This window comes from Mauremys reevesii, linkage group 1, assembly GCF_016161935.1.
Source record: "Mauremys reevesii isolate NIE-2019 linkage group 1, ASM1616193v1, whole genome shotgun sequence".
Classification (NCBI taxonomy): Eukaryota; Metazoa; Chordata; order Testudines; family Geoemydidae; genus Mauremys; species Mauremys reevesii.
The window spans coordinates 141,102,963-141,125,232 of NC_052623.1; the positions used below are offsets into that span (position 1 = coordinate 141,102,963).

Below are 22,270 nucleotides of genomic sequence, written 5' to 3' on the forward strand. Positions count from 1 at the left end.
AGACAATGCTTTGATCCTTTCAATTCCAATTTCAGGGTAGGCAAATCAATAATAAAGTTTATCTTTATCCAGAGCACTTTAAGTTTTTAAAGTCAGCACAGACCCTAAGGTTCTTGCTCATTCTTTTCCTTGAGACATACAGCTAGATTTTTTTTCATATTGATCATAGAAATGAATGGTACCGTATGCAGGGTCCTATCTAGTTATGTCTCAGATGAACTTCATCTGGTTCTAAACTTGCTTTTTGGAATAAATTGCAATAGATACTGCACTGGCCAGTCCTTGCACCATCTTGGCTGCCTGAGTTGCTAGATTTCATTTCCCTGGCTTAATGAAATTCATTATGAAAAGGCTTGTGGTTCCTGGTAGGTTGAGCAAAACACATCTCCAGTGTTTCCTGACGTGCCAGTGTGCCCTCTCTGAACTACCAATGTACAGATCAATGGCACACAGTCACTCATAGTACCATAGTGTCCCACCACTGTATAGGCATTGCTGCTGACATCAGGGTTATAATATCTTGGTCTTTCTGCAAGCTTCCAAGTGACCTTGCCCCCAGTTTCCCTCAGCATCACCCCAGTCTATACATATATGCACACTTCCTTTTGATATCCCATTCACAAGATGCCCTGTGTTTTAGGTACCACATTGCAGGTTATGAACTGCTCTTTCTGGCGAATCTCAGAAAGAACAGTTCGCTTCTCTCCTGCCCCCACAACAGAACCCCACACAAGCTTAGGATGGGTTTATTTTTCTAAGCACATCAGAATTCTTCTAGCACAGCTTGATGTTCTGCATACTGTCAACTACTTTGGGCTTCCTGTCAAGAGGGGTGCTATGTAAACTGAAATGCTGTTTTTGCATTATCATTCTAGTTGCAAATGTTGTTATTTAATTAGACTCTGCAGTATGTTCCAGACCAAACATTTTTAACTGAAGGCACTGGCTTGATTCAAAATGATGCCTTTATCACAGCTTATCTAGCCGCAAACAACGTGCAGTGAAAAAAGCAAAATAAGAGGCGTGGGTCCAGAGAACACGACAGACTCAATAACTTAAGCCTGGCTCCATATTTGGCCGTGCTGTGTTGTTCCCTTCCGTACAGCTGTAACCATAAAAGGATAGCTGACCAGTTGTTTTCCAAGGAAAAGTGTTACCACCTTTCATACAGTGTATGTACCGATCCCGGCATTGTCCACATTAAAATAGCCCATCGCCTTTTAATGCATCACTAGGCCTTGCGACTTTGCACAAACAGCTTCTTCTTTTGCTTTTTTACAGACTGGTCTTGGGAAGGTTAAAGAAACAGATTTATTTCTGTATTGCTTTTTTTAAAATAATGAACGTTTGCATGTTCCTGATTTTTTTGAGGAAGGGCCCAGCCTCTTGCAAGCTCACTGTTGTGAGGTAGGAAGTAGTACCAGTTAAATCCCAGCATCTTCTCCCCGCTGCCCATTAATGAGCTAGTTGATTTTACCCTTGCATCTGTAAATTATTTCTGCTTTTGCTTTATGGGCTGCAGAACTATTGCTGTCTCAGCTACAGGGTCACAGAGTGGAAAAGCCTATAATGCTTTGCCATGTTGGCCTCACAGTAAAGTTTTCTTTGATAACTTTAAAATTACTTTTTAAATGCTAGTTTCTCTAACCATTGTCTAAAAAAAATAAGGAGTTCTTGTGGTACTTTGGAGACTAACAGATTTATTTGGGCAGATACCTGCTCCTGTATTTTCCACTCCATGCATCTGATGAAGTGGGTTCTAGCCCACGAAAGCTTATGCCCAAATAAAGTTGTTAGTCTCTAAGGTCACAAGGACTTCTCATTGTTTTTGCTGATACAAGGTAACAGAGGGGGGAGGGATAGCTCAGTGGTTTGAACATTGGCCTGCTAAACCAGGGTTGTGAGCTCAATCCTTGGGGGGCCACTTGGGGATTGGTCCTGCTTTGAGTAGGCAGTTGGACTAGATGATCTCCTGAGGTCCCTTCCAACCCTAATAACCTATGATTCTACAGCTACCTCTCTGAAACGTGTAACCATTGTCTGCTGCTTTTTATTGCCATGTCATTTTAATTTGGTTTAAAGGGGCCTAAGTTCTGAGTAATAAGTTCCTGCTGTGCTTTAACTCAGGAAGCAGTTCTCTGAGAGAGAACTAGGCAGTTAGCATTGCTTGGGTAGCTGGATTAAAATGGGTTGTTCTACATTTATTTGAGGGGTGGGCTGAAGGAGAAAGGTTATAATAACCAAGGGCCTGATCCTGCAAAGCTATTCTCTGCCACCCGTATTCCCACCGGGCAGTACCTTACGCCATGAGAAGTCCCCTTGCTTTCCGGGCGACTGCTCAGGATTAAAATACTATCCAATGGGAATAAAGGTGGCCCATTAATAATTACATTAATTTTACTGGGACTATAATTGCGTGAGGAAGGCTCTGTAGAATTGGGTCCTGAGTGTACGACAAATGGGCTTGGAAGGATTAGATTTGTATCGGTAAATGTTGATTTTACCGTACACACACAGATGACAAAACAATTCCGTTGATGATAGAAATTTAGAGACAGGCAAAGTAAGAAAAATGCTACTTGAGAATGTATTAGTTTACTATAAGGCTATTTACTTTGTATATTTTGACATGTGATGTTGACAGTTTGTGTTTTATCGGTTATAAAGCTTAAACTTTGTGAACCTCAAAGCCTGGCATTAAATAATTGTCTCTCTCTCCCATCAGACAGTTTCCCACAACTGTGAAAATTTAAATGGTCTACTCCCATTTACCTAACCCAATTATCCGAACCTCTGCGTTATCCGAATCCCTTCCTTGTCCCCCAGTATTTATCTCGCACTAGTGGCCAAGGAAGGGATTCGCATAATGCGGAGGTTCGGGAATAAAGCAGAGACTCCTGACCAGCATCGTGAGGAGGACGATGACCCCGCCCAGCTGCAGGGGAAAGCCACCCCAGTGCTGAATGGCTGAATGGCTTTTGCCCTTTCAATTATCCAGACTCCCGATTATCCGAATAAAATGGGTGTCCCCCACACTATTCCGATAATTGGGAGAATACTATAGATAAACACTGAAAAAATGCTTAAAATTAACTATCAATATTATCCGATGAAATGGTAAAAACAATGAAAATAGAAACTGAATTCTGGCAAGCCTAACTGAGGTTAGCATGTCAAATTCCCACAAACAGAAAATCTGAAATTATTTTTGGATTGGGTGAATCAAAATGTTTCATTATAACGCTGAAATTTTTCATTTTGCCCTCTTACATTTATTTTTGCATATTTTTCTATAAATTTTGAAACAAAAAGTCAATTTGACACGCAAACCAACGTTTTTTATTTTGAAAATACTGAAATGGGACAAGTCAACAATTTAAAACCTTTCTTTGTAAATGGGAAATTTTGTCAAATCCAACTCTTTCCCATGAACAGTTTCAGTTTCAACAAATTAGCATTTTCTGGGGGGAAAAAAAGTTTCATTGAAAAATTCTCAATCAGCTGTAATCCCAAACACAACAGGAACAGTCAACTGTACTTTTTGGAGCCACTGTGGTATAGTGCTGTTCTGTATAATATTGTAGTATGTTTTGTTTTGGTTTTTTTTACTAAGAATAATATTAAATCTAATCCTATCTTGGTAGGTTTTTTTTTTTAAAGATGACTCCATCTTAGGTTTGTTATTTTAACATCCATTTTCCTGCTTGCCTCTCCCTAGAAAACAAAACTTTAAAAACTAGGCTTTTGTGGGTCTATATGTGGGGGGTTTTTAAATTTATTTTTCTTAGGCTGGATGCTGATATGTGTAAAGAGGCATTGGTGCAGTGACTGGAGTTTTCTGATGACAGTAGTAGGCTCTGCAACCTCCAGCTTATTTCTGCAGAAAATTTTCTTGAGCCCACTAAAGGGCAGAAGAAGTAACAGGCCACAGTGGAATTCAGATTTTTTTCTTTTCTTCCCTGAATCATGTGTTTCTGTTGTTTTCATTGCATAACCTAGTTCAGTTGAACAGTATATTAAAGTTTACACTGATCCTTTAGCTTTTCCCAAGGGAGAGGGCAACCTTTTTAAAAGGTACAAAGATTTCAGAGATCCGAAGAGGTGGATCTGTATTCAGAACAGTTCAAGCCACTGTCCAGAGAGTTGTCTTGCGTTCTGTATGTATGCTCCAGGCCCACAGCTCTAAACAGCGGTTCACTTCAGCATTTACAGTTTGGAAAGTTACAGCATGCAAGCACTCGATAAAAGTGAAAGAAAAATGCATCACCTAGAGCAGTGGGCGACCTGCGGCCTGCGGGCTGCATGAGGCCCTTCAGGGTAATCTGCTGGCAGGCCGTGAGACAGTTTGTTTACATTGTTCCTGCAGCTCACTGCCGCTTCCCGCAGCTCCCAGCCGGGAATGAAGAACTGCAGCCAGTGGGAGCTATGGGCAGCCATGCCTGCGGACAGTCAATGTAAACAAACTGCCTCGCGGCCTGCCAGTGGATTACCCTGATTTCCCAACCCAACTCCATCCCAAAGCCTGCACCCTTCACCTCCTCCTCTCCCCAAAAGCTGCACCCCCCCCCCACCTAATCCCCCCCCCATCTGCACCCCAGACCTCTCCCCGCGAGCCCCCCTCCCAGAGCCTTAGGCAGGGCCCTGATGGGCCGTGGGTTGCCCACTGCTGACCTAGAGAGAGGATGACAATAGACAACAGCTGTGACTCCAGCATGAGGGACAAACTAGAGCCTCGTTAAGGATATGAAGAGACAGGGGCCCCAGTGGAGCATAAAGGGGTGTACTGGGGAGGGTGGGAAAGGAGTCAGTGGGAAGCAGAGCAAAGTCCAGGCATCAAAATGTGTGTGGAAACATGGGAAAGATGAGGCATGGGAAGGGTATAGAGACACTGGAGCAACTGGAGAGTATCTCACAGACAGACTGAGTGTCTCAGAGTATTGAAAACCTGGCAGTTGGCGCCTCATTAGAGTTGCATCACTGGGTCCTGCATTTTCCCCCCCCGCACCCCCCATCGACTTATCAACTATCATTTTTAAGCTTCAATAGTCTATTCAAGACTGCTTATAAGTTGAGATCTGAGAATACGGGAATCATTTCTCTCCCCCACACACATACGAGCAATAGAACAGTGAAAACCTGCTTGAACATACAGTAACTGGAATAATTTCAGCAGCAAAAGTCCCCATCTTGATAAACACAGCCAGGAGAAGGTCACAGAAAGGACAGCATTACAATTTCTGGTTGTGAGTTTTTGTTTATTTTAAAGATTTCTCCCAGCTCCCTCTTCTCCTTCAGCAGTACCTCCTCTATCCCCCTGGTATTGCACTTAGCTCTGCACACCGATCCCTGACTATATCAGAGGATAGCGAGGTTAATTTGTGATTTGTGTTGGATTGTTTTGGCAGCCAGTTTAGGATTCCACACTTGGGGGCAGGTACTTCAAAGGCAATGGATGTTTTATAATACCCTTCAATGACTTGGCATATAGTATCAAACAAACAAACAGGCCCTTGCATGAATATTCCTCATGAATACCCTGGCCACCTGTTTATTCCAGGACTGTGCTTGAAAATAATGCCCTTCCCTAGAGTCTGTCCTAGCAGAAACAATCCTAGAATCAGTCTTGCATTGGCCTGGGCCCTGGTAGTTGTCTGTCATAAAGCTGGAAGATGAATAGAACGTAACTTTGGGGGGCAGGGACTGTCTTTTTGTTCTGTGTCTGTACAGTGCCTAGTGCAATGGGGTCCTGATCCAAGACTGGGGACTCGGAGGTGCTGTAATAATACAAATAATAAATAAGGTTATGATTTAGTCATGGGTATTTTTAGTAAAAGCCATGGACAGGTCACGGGCAATAAACAAAAATTCATGGCCCATGACCTATCCATGCCTTATATTAAAAATACCTGTGATTAAATCTTGGTCGGGGCACGGGGAGGCTGCTGCTGGGGGGATGCCCGGGGAGTGGGGTGGGAGGGCACTGCTGGGGATGGACTGAAAGAGGCTGCTGCCGGGGGGAAGAGGGGTGCCCAGGTCCGTGGACCACAGCTACTCCAGCCGCCCTCCTGGGGACTGCTGCCAGGGCCAGCGGACTGTGGCTGCTCCGTCTGGCCACCTGGGGACTGCCGCCTGGGGCCGCAGATCACAGCTGCCCCTGGACCACTGCCGGGAGCTGCCAGAGCAGCGGCTGGTGTGGCTGTCCCTGGGCTGCTCCAGCAGCGGCTGGTATGGCTGTCTTGGGGGCCACCTGAGCAGCTGCTTGTGAGGCCCTGAGATCAGCCACACTGGCCCCGGCAGAAGTCCTGGAGGTCCCGGAAAGTCACAGATCTGTGACTTCCGCGACCTCCATGACAGACACGGAGCCCTAATAATAAATAATAACAGTAATTATTAAATGACACCCCGGGCAAAAACCTAATGGATATCAGCTCAGGATTTGGCTCATAGCAGGAAGAAGGGGAATAAGATTTGACTGGAAATGAGGAATGTTCTAAAGGACAGCTATTTGTGTTGTCTGAAAGCTAACTTGGGGTTTGAGGAAGCTGTGCGCGGATACTGCATGTGTGGCAAGCTGAGTTGTTGGGTGGGGAATTGGGGGTATATATACATGCCAGATGTAAGTAGTCGCGGTAGTGAATGGAGATTTGGAGGAAGCACATATAAACTCTGAGGGTGGTTAGTTGGAAAAATCGGTGAGGATTTGAGAGAGGGATATATGTGCCATACTAATTGCATCTACTGAAGCTATCTTTTAAAAGAAATAGGGGAAAAAAGCTTTTTCGGGAGAAAGATTGAAAAGCTCTCATATTGTGACACCTGTAAAATATTAATCTCTCTTTATTTGAACTCTGGCTCAGAACTGTAACTTTAAATAGAGACTTTGGAATTATGGTGCCAATTTTTCCAAGGGGCCTCAATCCAAATAGCAAAGATACCCTCAGAGTTTTTAATCCATAGACGTTTATACCTTCTCACAGGACAGCCGGAACACTCGAACACATTGCACATTGGCCAGACATTATCTGATGTGCGTGCAAATTTGGTTGCATGCACAAGTTGTCATTTTCAGGAGCAAATAATGCTGTATGCAAAATTGTGTGCAAATTTATAATTAATTATTACTGATACAATGCCAGTGAGTGCTAAGTGCTTTACATAAAAACAGCAGAACCTGGTCCTGCCTTTGAAGATGGTACATTAAAAAGGCAGAGGCCTCCTCTGAAAATTTAGCCCATAAGGTTACAGCCTCAGAAGACTGCTCCTCTCTTTGAATGTATTTTGAACTTTGTATTTTTCAGTTTGTCAGAAATGAGTGGAGGAAAATATTTATCACCAGTACATGATCTCTGGTTATCCTTATCATGACTATAGATCAGTGGTTCCCAAACTTTAACAGCCCGCGAACCCCCTTCACTAAATTGTGAAATCTTGTGAACCCCCTCCTAAAAATGAATATTTCCAGGGATTTAAGTTTAAATTCCCTCAATGTGATGGATGCGCTTGCTTTGCTCTGCATAGCTCTTGGAAGTCCGGAACCACTGCCGGCTCCCCTGCTGATGGGGGCAGGGCTCGGGCTGCCAGCCCTGTGCGGAGCGCTGGGGTTCGGGCTGCCAGCTCCCCCGCTGACAGGGGCAGGGCTTGGGCTGCCAGGTCAAACTGCCCGACCCTGCTTTTCCTGGGGCTCGGGCTGTCTGCCCTGCAACCGGGTCCCACCTGCTGCCTCCAGGGTTCGGGGTCCTCTGGCCGCCATTAGTGAAACTTTTCTGGCAAATTGCCTATAACGTTGGGAACCACTGCTATCGATAGATCAAAACATAAATCAGAAGGCTTTCTTATGCAAATAGATCATTATTAACATTTGTTGGACATGGAGAAAACACTCAAAGTCCTCCATCATCTTCATGCAGGATGAAAATATATAAAGAGAATACGTAATGCTGAAAGTACTATTTCTTGAAGCTTTTGAGCAGCATTAATAACCTGAAGGTGAACTGTCTTTTAAAAAAAAGATGCTTGTCATAATAATGGCATGAAGCCAGGCTTTTGTACAAAGCATCAGATTCTGATGGCAGATTTAGCTCTGGAAAAATGATGTCAAACATAATGGGAAGTGGAAGTCCTGTGATTTGGTGTTTAAATGTAGGTAGGGGATGCTCTGTGAAAAAAGGGAAAGTTAATTTGGCAGAGTCAGGAGGAGGTAAGAAAAGTTGAGTATTTGTTAATTGGGGAAATGTTTCAAACTGTGCTCCACCCCTGGAGGGTTTTAAATTTCCCTTTTTAAAGCTGTTGCACTGTAAATTTGAATAATTTGGAATTCTTGGGCAGTTCTTGTAACCAGGTTGGAAGAGCTTTTGTGACTGGAATATTTGTTGAAGGGATGTTTGTGAGCCCATGAGGGCTTTGTAACATGTTTCACCCCCCTAATTTGGAGACTGTTACCTCTCCCCAGCTTCTAGTCAAAGCCTCAGACATTTGGCAAAATTTCCCAGCTAAAAACTCCTCCTACTCCTCCTAGGGTGGACCTTTGGTGAATACTTAACAATAAAATCAAAGCAAACTTTTGGTGACCACAGTAAGTTGTGATGGAAATAGCCAAATGCTTTTCTTACAAACAGTCAGACCCCAAGTCCTCTTGCAGACTTGAACCAAACCAATTCTGAATTTGATTGATTTTAATGAACCTTGTCTCTTTCTGTCTCCTTCCTTTCTTTTTAAAAATCCAAGTCTGTGACTATACTTCTCACCCTAACGCAGGCCTAGAATTTCCTACATTTTTTGATGAATTATGTGGCTAAGCAGATCTCCTGTCTCTTCCAAACTTCATTAATCTCTGGGCTTACCCATCAGACATGCAATGCACACTGTGGCAGAATTTACAGGGAAGATCCAGAACTACATGTGGTTTGGAATGAGAAATAGGCTCAAGTCCATAAGAGAAACTGGAGATCCACAATTCCTCTTTCGTAAGTAGGTGGGGGTTTGTGGGCCTCAGCTGGGAGAGTGAGTGGATCTTGTCATGATTGGAAAATGGTTGTGAGTGATCCCTCTGACTGCAGTGAAAGGAAAAGAGGTAGCCGCAGCAAGTCACCCGGATCTGGATGTAAAGGTGGAAGGGGCAAGGATTGCGTCGGCTTCTTGTATAAATGGAGGCAGGAAAGACTCCAGAGTCCTGCAAGCATGGTGGGAAGTCTTCAGTAGGTTTAGTAGTTTGGTTAAGCTTCAGTTTCTTAGCACTGTGTCTTCAAACGGTGTGTGGTTCACCTGAGTGTGTTGGCTTTCCAGCTCTGAAAGCTGCGCACAGTTGGGCATAATTTGGCATAATTAATAATTCTTGTGCAAGAATGGTGCTGGGTAAAATAGCTCAGCATGCCCTGCTTCTGGTCAAGTCTGATTGGCAGAGTTATCTGTAGTATCTCATGTGTGTAATCAACACACTCGCTTTCTAAACTAACTATTCATATGGCGCGTCTCATTGTAGCCTCTGAACGCCTCATAATCATTCGTGAACATTTGATCTCTCAGAGTTTCAGCAAGGGAGGGAAGTACTATCCCCATTTACAACCGAAGTACTGCGTAGGTTAAGTGACTTGATCAGGTTACACAGGAAACCTTGTAGCAGGGCAGGTAAATTTAACCTAGTTTTCTAGTTCAGTGCCCTATCCACTAGAGCAACTGAACTCCAACGCGGTGCCCGTGGGCACCATGGCGCCCACCGGGGCGTCTAAGTGCGCCCGTGTACTGGCCGGCAGACGAGCATCCGCTGAAATGCCGCTGACAAGCAGAGTCATCCAGAGGCGTCGCCTCCGAAATGGCACCGAAAATTGGTAGCATTTCAGCAGCAACGCCTCTGGAGATGCTGCTTGTCGTCATCGGCGATGACGCCTATTGATGCCTATTGATGCTTGTCCACCACCACTGTCCTCTGTGGCTCATTGTCTGCAGGGCTGGCTCTAACTTTTTTGCCGCCCCAAGCAAAGAAAAAGAGCGCCGCCCCACCGTAACACTCCCCCCCCCACCAGCACCGCCGAACCCCCCCCGAGCACGTCCTGTCCAAGTCCCTGCCCCCCGAGCGCCACACCGCCTGAACACCCCGCCCCCCCTGAGTGCCACGAGGCCAAAACAAAACCAACCAAACAAAAAAAACCCTCCAGCGCTGCTGGGCCGAACCAAAAAAAAACAAAAAAAACCCCGAGCACCGCCCCGCCCCCAGGTGCCGCCCCAAGCACCTGCTTGGTCGGCTAGTGCTTGGAGCCGGCCCTGGTTGTCTGGCACCAGTGCCATAACAAAGGCGAGGTGAGTGAGGCACTTGCCTCGGGCGCACAAAGCAGAGGGGTGCAGCTCTACCATGATCGGCGTCGCTTTGGTGGCCACTCTACCACCGTCGCATCTTCGGTGGCAATTCGGTGGCGGGTCCTTCCCTCTGACAGGGACTCAGGGACCTGCTGCTGAAGAGCCTGGAGCCGGCCCTTGCCTCGGGCACAAAAATTCCTTGTTACGGCTCTGTCTGGCACCCACCAGACGAAAAAGGTTGGGGACCACTGCACTAGAGCATCTGTTTTTCCTCATGTAATGGGCCTGATGCTACCCTCTGTTGACCCGAGGTATATCAGAGTTACTCTGTAAAGTCTTTCTCACCTCTGTTTTCATGGTTCATTACTTCTCAGCTGACATGAGAATGAGACACTTTTGAGGAGCCCAAACCTGTAAGTTGTCTTTTTGTTGTTGTTATTTTGTTAACAATCTTAAAAAAAATGTAGTTTACAGAACGCGCTAGTGCCTTCCATCTGGTAATATCAAATTATTTATAACCAATGACCATTTAGTTATTGTTTAAAATAGTTACAGGACTCCACTGATGAGTTACAGTAAGGATCTAAGTTTGTAGGCTAAGGTGAATCATAAGTTTGTGGTAAATGCTCTTAACATTGTTCTGGAGAATCATTATATTCCAGTCACTATAGTACTATCCCTACAAGGAGAGAATACATCCATTGAACATGGAGGCTAATTTCTGCATGATGCTAAAACCATTTCTTTTTTTGTTATTTCAGGAAGCCAAAAGTGATATCTATTAATGCAATTTGGTCAATCATTTGGTGAATTTCCTTGTGAATCTGAAGGACCATTCCAAGTTTACATTTGGGTGGGGCCAGATTTTTTTTCTGTTTTTTTTTTATTAGAAGTCAGCAAAGCTGAACAATTCCCAAAGAGGAAAAAAAAATCCAAATTCAGCTCTTTTCACTGTCGGGCTGATGTCAGAAGGATTTACCCAGCTTTGGGAGCTTTTGTTTTGGGGGATTGGCTGATTTATTAGAGACAATGATTGGCCGGGTGCTGGGGTGCACAGCAGCAGGAGACAGGAACACTACTGCTGAATCGGTGCAGCCGCTGAGCAGATGGAGGGATCAGCCAGGGAAACAAAAGTAAAGCTGCTCCCAGCACATTATTGAAAGGAGAATGGAATGACACAAAGTGCAAGGCCAGTGGGAGAACTTCCTGAGCACATTGCTGGAGCGGGGGAGAGAGCTGTCTGCTTGTTGAGGTGGCACAATTAGTAGGGCTTAAAAGGGGACTTAGATCCCCCAAGAGAATGGTGGTAGACCTGATTTAAAACAAAAAAAGGGGGACAGGCAACTGTCTCTTAGCATCAAATCCAGACAGGCTGAAGTGACAGTTCACCCTTACCTGTCAGACTGTTTCCATAGATTTAGTGATCAACTGTACAGACTTACACACAGGGCCAGCTCCAGGGTTTTTTCTGCCCCAAGCGGTGGGGGCGGGGAGGGAAGCCACGATTGGCAGCAATTCGGCGGCAGGTCCTTCCCTCTGAGAGGGGCCCAGGGATCTGCCGCCGAAGAGCCCGACGTGCCACCCCTTCCCCTTGGCCGCCCCAAGCACCTGCTTCCTGCACTGATGCCTGGAACCGGCCCTGCTTACACAGAGTAAGAGCCCCAGAGAAATTGAGCAGATCTCTCTCATCAAGATTTAGTGTTAAAGCTAATTTGTGGCTCCGTCAATGTGCTATTTTGGATTTTGCTCCAAGGAAGAGAGCCTGTTAGTAAGTGGCATTTGTAAGTTGGGGGGAAATTGAATGATGTTGCTTTAACAGGCTGTCAGCTTGGCTTCTGATGGTTCCAAGAAGGCCAACTTCTGTGTTACAAAACCCACCAGCGCAACTGGAACGAACCAGGTCAGCAGAGAGAGGCCAAGGACAGAATGGGTGCAGGATGTCTTTGGAGGCAGTCCCTATAGATCAGGGTGGCAGAATGCCAGTGGAGCAGTGTGGGGTTGCCTGCACCAAAGTTACCTGTGTTATACTTGTCCTGCAGCTAGTCCTTGGAAACCTTCAGTCCTTAGAGCTGCCAATCGGGCACCTTTGATGAACATGAAGTTCACATGAAAAATTGAAAATCCCCCTGTTTGGTAGCAAATGTTTTGCTTATGGCTATGGGAGAAGAAAAGAATGAAGAGGGAGAAGGAAGAGGGAATTGGAAATTGTGTGTATAACTTTCACTTGCCTTTTTACGTATTCACCAGATGGCCCTTATGTGTGTAAAGCCAATTAGGTTCTGCAATGAAAACTGAGAAATGATGAGGCACCCAGACATGACCAAAGAATGAAGTGAGTTGGCTTGTGGGGGCATGGCCACTTATTTATGTTCACAGTTGCCCAGTCAACCACAGGTATTATCATAGTGCCTACGAGCACCCAGTCATGGAGCAGGGCCCCCTTGCGCTGGGTGCGGTACAGACACAGAACAAAAAGATAGTCCCCATTCCAAAGAGCTTACAGGTCAGGTATTTGCTTATGTCAATCGTTGAGTTTCTTTTAAAAAGCATTGTAATGGCAAAGCTTTAGTTTCACTTTCCAGAAAATCACATTACCGTGGGAATAGATTTGATTTCAATATTGGTTTGGTGTTTCTAGGGTGGGAAAAAGATTTTTTTATCTTTTTTGTATTAAAGCTTTACCTTGTTAGAGACCAGCTTAGACACACTGTGACAAGACATTAAACAGAGAACTGCAGTAAATGTAAATGGGGAAAAAACAGTATGAACGGCGGAAAATAAAATGCCCCAGGCAGGCAGTCAGTGCGGTGCGCCGCCTTCCTCCCTCCCTCGTCCCCTCTTCCCGCGGCTCCTGTTGTTGCTCTGAGCTCGGTCCGGGAGCCCGGGCCCCCGGACGAAGGAGCCATGGGGCGCGGGAGCTCCGAGGGAGCACCGCGGCGCGGGAGCGGACGGCTCCCGGGGCACGGGGCGGGCGGTTCCGGGCGGTCCGCGGCCGCGGCGCGCGCCGCGCAGTCATGCCTGGGAGGTCCGGTCATCCGCGCCCCGTGGACCCGCTCGCGCATGACTGGCAGCGGCCCCCCCCGGCCCAGCGCCCCGCCCCTAGATTTGGCCAGGCAACAACAGCTGGTTTGCTGGGTGCCAGAGCGCCCCTGAGTATGAAACATTATAGAAATAAACACAGATCTAATACAAACACCCTGGGTCAAATTATGGCCTCTAAATTAGTGAGATCTGACTAATTTCCCTTGAAAAGTGATGTATTTTCAGGAGCAATCCTTGGCCAAGAAGAACCTGTCTCAGCCTGGATGCTACAGCTATTGACATTCATTTGGTCAGGAACTCTGAGTCTTTCTTCCCATATGCATGAGTCGCAGGGGACATTCCAATCTGGAGTTGGAATGATACCATGCCATGCTTTGCATGCGGTTGAGTAATACATCAACTTTGCTTGTGGAGTTGCTGGTTAGACCCAGCCAGGAGATGGTTTCTAGGGAGCCTACCAAGCAAAGCCAGAGGGAATTCTTGGGGCTCTCAGCCTGCGGTGCTAACCAGGATGATTGAGAAAACTCACACTGCTGCTGAGCTTTTCCACACCGGAGGGCCTGGTCCCTTTTAGCATTCTTGGAGAAATAGGAAGCGGATCTGCATGTATGTCAGTCATTACCTAGATATTTCAATTCTCCAGTTGCTTGGAAATCCACTGCGTACTGGCCTACTGCATTTTTGCATAGGGTCTTGCCAGTATTCTCTTGGCCTATCTCATCTGTTTTTGGCCCCTGACATATACATGGATCACAAGTAACTATCGTTTGAGAGAAGCCCAGATCCAAATGATACATATTACAGTCCAATGTAAACCAAACTGCCAAATGCAGCTGTGCAAATCCTACTGAACTCATGTTTTCCATCTCTTGTAGTAAAATGCATGATGAAGTAATTTTAATCCTGCCAAAAGGAGATGCAGACAAAGATTGTAAGGTTTTCAGGGAAGCCAGTATTTCAGAGATACAGAATTGACAAACTATTATTTTTGGGGAGGCTAAAAGCTGATTTGGCAAGCAGTTGTTCTTATTTTCAGGCAGTTAGCATCTGTCTCACCATCAGCAAAAATAGGTCTTTGTATTTATTTTCTTTTTTGGTTGCAAAGGCCATTAGATGCTAGAATGATGGGGAAATTGGGAAAATGAATTTTTAGAACAGTGAAAATGAGAGCAGAAATAGGAAGAGTAACATGATCATAAGCCAGGGGATGGTGATCCATGTGCAAAGACAAGCATTAAAACCTTTTTTGGAATTAAAAACAGCCCACTCCACCTCCACCCCCTAAAACTGTGTGTTGTGTGCATAATGGAGTATCTACAATAGCTGAGTCCTGTTCGGCATCTGATTTGGCACACAAATAGCTTGTTTTCAGTTTCACTGGGCACTTGAAATATTTCTGTTTACTTACATGTGCAGTTGTGTGCTGAACTGCACGTCACTACACTCCTAAAATGCATTCTTTAAACAACTAGCCTTTGAGGGATCTATAATGTTGTTAAGTTTACAAGACTTCCCCATTTACTCTCCTGTCTTATATAACACAAACAGGTAACAAAGAACATCCCTGGCTTCTCAAAAAATTAGCAGCATTGTAAGTCCACATCCTCCATTCTGGCCAAGCTGTGCTCCGTGGAAGAAAGTAGGAGATTGTGGGGTAAAAATGGCTTTAAATCACTGTTTTTTTTCCAGTCTTAGAGCTATCCTAGCACTGGTTCGCTTCCTGAGTTACAGCAGCCTCAGGACTTCTCTGGCTTGTGCTGGCTACTCACAAACCCAAGGAGCTGTTCTGCCAATCAGCTGGGGGATCAGCCAGGTGTAGGGGTGGCCTGGCCATGCTCAGTGTTCCCCAGACGGGTTTATGGCTGCTTGGCACTGCCAGAACGTACTCGTGAATCTGGCCCCAATCTGCTCCTCAGTAAGACAGATATTTTGAAGTAATTAATCTCAGCAGTAAGTCATGCCAGGACTATCTTAGAAAGTTGTGAGTAAGATATCCCAGCGGGAGGGCGGTGTAGCTACACTATTTAGAGGTGTAGGGTGGGGTTTCTTAATGCACTCATGCAATCTTTACTTGGCCAGGGGGTTGAGCAGGCTCCATTAGCATTCTTCCAGCTTATCTGAGGTATACGTGAGGGCCCCTTCTGCAAGCGTTTTAGTCTCTAATGTTGCCTGTCCTTTAACTCCTTCTACAAGGGCGGGGTGGAAGAATAAGCAATAATACTGTACCAGGCCTTTACTAGGCTGGTTCAAGTTCAGTTAATAGCACTCAGTCACTGGAAGAAGGTATGGTATCAAGTTGTAGGCTGATATTGTTAATCAGTCCATTTATTTTACATTTTAGTTTTGCTGGCAAGAGTCCCTGCTCAGCTATTTTAAACTAGACAAGACCTTCCCCTTTTATTGTAAGGCAGTTAGGCTTTTTTCTGGTTTTTATTTTTTCTGTCCTTGGCTGCCAGCTGCTTGAATATTACATTCCTTTTCTCCCCAACCACTTCCCTTCCCATTGACTGGAACGAGGCACACATCTCCGCCAAGACCACTAAATGATGCTGGCCTAATAGAGTCCTATGTCTGTCAGGTCAAGAATCGTGCTCTTCAGAGGTCTGTGCTGTAAGTGCATTGACATCCTCTACTGCTAGGACACACTTCGGGGGAGGCAGGGAGCTATTACTAAATGAGCAACCCGTGGCATCATTCGGGGAAGACCTACTATATTGTAGGAGAGTTAGGGTTTAGCACCAGCCATATGGCAAGATGCCATGTGAAAAATGCTTTTATTACTTGGTTTGACAGATGGCATTGACTACCTAAATATAGCCAGCTTTGTTTCTTTCATGGTGCATCGCTTGGGACTGCTTATAGCCTGCAAGCATTTGCCATTTCTTAAGTAGAGTGGGTCTCCTCTGAAGACATCCATTGGGTTGCAGATGTACTAATTTATATCGCTCAGGGAGGGTTCTCTCTGTATATTCTGCTGCTTCCCACATAAACCATTATGGTCAAGACACAATGCAGGAAGGGGCATCTATCAAAAATATGTCCAGCTTGATCTATCCTCCTTTACTCCCATATATTGTTTGGATCATCGGACTTGCAGTTTAGTTTGATAAAACCAGATTTGTCTCCCTGGAAGAAATCTGAAAGGATTTGAATAAAGATAGAAGAGAAAGGAGGTTGTTTAGTTCATTGTAGCATAAATAATGTTGCAGTGTTAGCTTGTTATAATCATTTGAATGTTGTTTTTTTTTACCCCACTGTTTCCTAAGTCAGTGCTACATGCAGGCAGGTACACAGCATCCATCATGGTTACTGTCACATTGTTTGACCTCACACACATTTTAAATTCCTCGAGGTTGAGAGCTGCTTTTAAATACCCTCCAGATTCCACTCTGTTGAGAAACAAGCTTCTAGATGGTAACATGTGAAAGAAACACAATTAAAGTAGTACGCAGAATTGACTATGATATAATATGTCAAAATAGGAACATATATTTATCTCTAAACACACATGCACTTTTGTTTCATAAACTTGTAGTAGATTCTTTGGACCAAGAATGGTCTCTAATGTTGCACCCACAGTTTGGGGCAAGCATGTTTTTGCACACATCTATTTCTACATGAAAGCCGTTGCACATGCCAAACCAGCAATCTGTGCCTGCACTTTCAGTTTGAATTTATTTGTAAGTATTTGCATGGAAACAAAAATGTAAACATGTAGTGAAGTGTATACAGAAAGTTGTGTGCAAAATTGCATGTGTAATCTTAGCGGTTCCATTGATAATTCTCTGAAACTTGGAATGAGTAATATAATGAACTTCAAATTTATAACAGGCAGTTTAATGGTGCCCCATTGTGCCATCTGCAAGGACATTTTAGGATTATGACATATTCTGGGCTAGATTTTCCTTCTGTAGTCTTGAGGTGTAAGCAGTTGGGAGTCGGAGAGTGGGGCTTGTCTGAACTGATGCTTGGTTTTCTGAATGAGCTGAACCTACTAACCAGGGCTGATTGCAGATAAAGGAAGGAGGGAGACCTACATTTAGTGCCTGATCTAAAGCTCATTTAAAATCGAAACATTCTCATTGATTTCAGTGGACTTTACTTCAGCCCCTTAGTGAAAATCAGTCTCGTCTCCTATCTGCCTGGTGAAGGTGATCCTCAAGGTAATTTCTGTTCAGGGTGGCTAATCAGCACTACACTAAGGCTTCCTTTTTCAGGGGTTCTGAGCCCTTCTGAAAATCCAGCTCATGGTTTCTCAGAGCAGGGGCCCAAACTTGAGGCACCCGAATGAATCAGCACTTTTGAAAATGTTGGCCTTACACTTTTTGCCTGTCTGTAAAATGGGGATGGTGATACTTGGCCCAACTGTGTAAAGCTCCTGGGAATCTGTGGAGGAAAAAGGGTCTGCAAGAGCCGATTAATAGTAATTTTAAACAATTATGCTGCATAAGTGGATACAGTGCATTACCGTAATATTAACAAAAATATGCGCCAGTGCAGACATTTCTGAGTAAACCTAGCAGTGGCATGCATCAAATTTACATTTCAGTAAAGACAGCTGTGAACTCTGTAAGCAAGTGTGTGATTTATTTCAATGAGACTAGTGAATCATTTGCTATTTTCGTCTTAAAAAAAAAAAGGGCGGGGGGGATAAATACCAGGTGTGGCTAACTGGGGGCCTGTGTTTTGGTCTAAATATTTGTATTGCTGATCGCCAGCTTACAGTTGTGTCTGATCCCTCAATTTCCTGCTTCTGTGCTCTTGTTAAATTGCCGAGATTTCTAGCACTGTCAGCCTCTGCCTTTAGCTGGTTCCTAAATTAAATCTTATAATTTGGCTTGTATGCTTGGCCCTTGGTGGCGGTTGTTAAAAAACAAGCTACACTGTCAGCTAGTGGTGGTCTGCAGCAAACCTTTTATTCTTCAATTGTTTCGTTTTTTTTTTTCAATAGAAAAGATTAAAACTTTTCTTCCCAATGGATGCCTATAACAATCCACAAGACTGATTCCCTTTTATACATGTACCTTAACCTGCATTACTGCTAATTTACTTGTGACTGAAAATTGCAGCTATGAACAAACTAGCTTCCTGCAGCTACTATAGCGTAATGACCCCATCCCTCCAGGGCTTTCCTGTGCAAGGAAGCTCTTCCCCAGTCTTGTGTGTCCCACACAAAGGCAGGTTCACTCGCACTCCTGTATGAGCAAGGACAGCTTCCCCTTTTCCCAGTTGCCCTGAAAGGGGAGCAGAGGAGGTAGGGCCAGGGCTCTGCCTTTCTCCACACCACCCTGCACACTGAAGGGCACAATTTGTGCCATCCTAGTGGACAATTCAGCATGCCGTGCTCATGCGCAGCGAGCAGTCTCCCAGAGAGATTGCACCTCCTGAAACACAAACTCATCCAGTGCCTCCCCAGGGGCAGTGGGGCTCTGCACCACGCACTACAAAGGGCTTTGTGCCTTTTGCACAGTCTAGCCCTACAATGTAACATCATACACGCCTTAAAAGACACAAGTATTCGCCACACAATCCTATGGAAATAGGATTGTGAGAGGGTGATTTTAATCTTCACTCGTATTGTTATGGATAAATGAATTACGTGGTGCACTTGTACATCTCTTTTACGCAGGCATTATTTTTGTTAAGAGGATTCTGCGCCGCCGATAGTTGGATAGGAGAGCGTACGTTCCTAAAAGAAGAGAGATCAAGTGCCATAGATGGTTTGGGAGTAGACAGATCTTTCTCCTGGGATGGTCCAATATATTCTTGTTTTCTGGATATATCACAGATATCTAAGCATGAGGTGATCCACAAAGCAATGAGAAAAAAAATAGTGGAATTAATCTGGTGCTGCAATGTAGGTCATCATGCATGTTGAAGCAGAGCACCAGACCAAATGTGAGCACTGCAGAACAGATCTTTGTATGGGCCCTCAGAGAAATGACCAACATTTTGCTTCATTTCTACCTCCCTATTCCTCTCTATTTCGTAAGTCTGACAAGGTAAAAACTCAAATGCTACTGCTGTCAAAAATGTACTGGGGCTGGCTCTGTTTCCTATCAGTTCTTGCTCACTTCAGAACCTATGGAATTGAAATATTTGCAGGATACACAAAGTTCAGGTTTGTCCTCATGCATGAAGGAGGGGGTCTGCAGATTCACTGTATTTTTTACACACACACACACCACTCTCTCTCTCTCTCTCTCTCTCTCTCTCTGAGAAGTGTCTGGTGATGCTGCAAGAGTCATCACTCCACTGACCCCTACTGCTGTTTGTGTGGAATTGCAAGCAGCAGTTTGCTCACACTCACTGGGAGACTCTGGCCTCCTGTTAAGTATTCATCCAGGAAAATGTTATTATTGCTGCTCTCTGCCCTGCTCCTCTCAGCTCATTGCTGTCTTGTGCCCCTAGGAGTAGAATCGCTTTCTCAGCATTCTATTATCTTATCTAGGAAATCCTTCATCTTGTTTCTCCAGTTCTGTTGGTTTGATTTTTTCATTGCACAGGCCTTCCTAAAGAAGATGACATATTAAGTGGGGAAATGTCACTAACTGTATTTTTTTTTTAATTTTCTTCCTTTCACCATTTTACTCTTGTTTATGTTTAGATTTTACAGCTAGCTTGAGTGGTTGTTCTCAACACTCAATGGCATTGCAGCAAGCTCGTCAGAGTGGTGTGAGAACACGTAAATCGTAAGAGTCGTCCCACGATTTAAAAAAATAAAAAAGAAACAGCCATCAGCCAGCGCTGAAATGGGCAGCAAGAAGCATTTGAAAATTTGCACCTAGGTGGTGGGACCCTTTATTGAATACCATCCAAAATCATCAACAGACCCTCTCCTCCCATCCCTACCCTCCCAAATCTCAGTGATTGAGTAAAAGTCAGAAGGTCTATGTGCCCACCTGTGGCTAACTCACATTTGGTTTAAATCGGGACAGGTTTAGAGAGAGAAATCTGCACAAGAACATGCTTTCAGTTTTCCACTATGACCAAAACAAATGTTAGGTCAGGCAGGTTTCTCTATATAAGGTGTCTCAAGAGACTGAGTTGACTGACAGATAATGGAAAACCAAAATGCATGACTGATGTGATGACATCACCAGCTGTAGGGGTTATGCCCAAAGAATATCCCATAAAAGTAAGAGCATGAGCCCCCATTCAGCAAGATGCATAAGCAGATGCCTAACTTTAAACACATGAATAATTCTGTTGATTTCAGTCGGGGCCAGATTAAGAACAAGAGCAGGGCGTTCCTCTTATTTTTGGCACAGTTGTCAGGAAAGAGAATTTCAACAGACTTTCCAGGATTTCTGGCACTCAGGTAGAAAAGGTCCCCTCCCCAAATAACTAAAATAAAATTAAATCCCTGTGGGGGGAAACCTTATCCAGACATACAGAGCCAGACAAATAACAGTGACCTCTGCACATGAGTTATTTACTTGCCACTGTGGTCTAGTCTATTAGGGAAACTTTTTGTGGTGTGGAGGTGATTATCAAGGTCTAGTGTAAATCATGGGCAAAGCTGACAATTTCATGGCTCTTGGTCTGGTGCTACAAATATCAGATTTCATGGTTTGTCACGGATTAGTGGGAAAAATGTTAGTGTGCAGAGTAGTCCTGCCGCTTAAACATTAATGAAAGATCAGATGTGTCATGAACAATAAGTAGTAGGGGGCAGATTCTGCCCTCAGCTACACCCTTGCAACTTTGGGACCAATGCAGGGTATCTCTGGCTTGTATTATGCAGGTGGTCAGACTAGATGATCTAATGGTCCCTTCTGGCATTAAAACCTATGGATCTGTGAAACCACCAGACATGACTTATTCCCTAAGAGGGAATATTACACTATGACTTGTATTTCTGTATCCCAGTATGGTACAGAGTGCTGTGAAAATCATTCTTTTAAATCTCTTTGCTTCTTCCCCCTTGTTATTTAATTTTAATGATTCGTCTCAGGGGTTTTTTTTGTGTCCATCCTACATTCTCACTCTGCCCTGACAAAACATTCAGTATCTTCCCAGCCTCTCCCTCTTTCTCTGTTTTCCCATTTGCAATATAAGGCACTATTTTTCTTCTGTCTGCAGTTTCATAACCTTTGTATGTCATTTCCCTGCCCAACCCTTCTGCTCAGAAAAATTCACACATACATCATAGCACTACTATTAAATTTACTATAAACTCCTCAAATCTTGGCCCATTTCTAACAACTTTTTAGTTCAAATGTGAAAAACTACCAATACATGTAGCAGGGATTGGAAACAGCCCCAAGGAATTATTGTTCTTTCGTTTGCCTCTTCTTTGTTTTTGGCCAAGGCACGGCTACTTGGCTTTCAGAGCTGGCTCCTTTCTTGTATTGAGCAAACCAGAGAAGGTATGTTTTTAAATAAAGGGAAGATCACTCAGGTTAGCTTTCTTCATCCATATAGTCTTCAAATTTAAACAGGACCATATCTGCATTTTGTATTGTCTTCATTTTGCTCTCAACACTCCTTACAGTCATTAGAAAGGGAGGTGATCAATTTCCACCGTTTCTGTAAAAATGCCGGGTTCCATAATGGGGTAGCTTACAGTGTGTCCAGTGTTAGTGAGTTAGGACTGAAGATCTCCTGGATACAATTTACAAAGTGGCTGCTCCCATTCTTGTTAACACATGTCAGACACCTAATCATGAATGATAAAATGGTGCAGAGCCTCCTCCGATAATGTCTCCTATTACAAACTGGAATATAGACATAGATGTCTGCATCCGCCACCCTGTTATGACACAGTGCAGCTGCGACCATTCCACTTTAACTGCTAATTCTTCAATCATTCAACTCAGCTAAAATGCTCCAATAGAAACTATTAATATGTTAAGTTGTTTTCTTCCTTTCTGGACAGTTGTTTTTTCCTGTTCTTCCAACAAAAGACTTAAACACTTATATATGATAATTTTGC

General features: G+C 44.3%; 1 protein-coding gene across 2 annotated transcripts in view; it reads left to right on the forward strand.

Moving 5' to 3' along the window:
- The window catches only part of NHS (NHS actin remodeling regulator), a 336,445-nt gene that overhangs the window by 132,061 nt on the left and 182,114 nt on the right, over positions 1 to 22,270 (forward strand). The window lies entirely within an intron of this gene.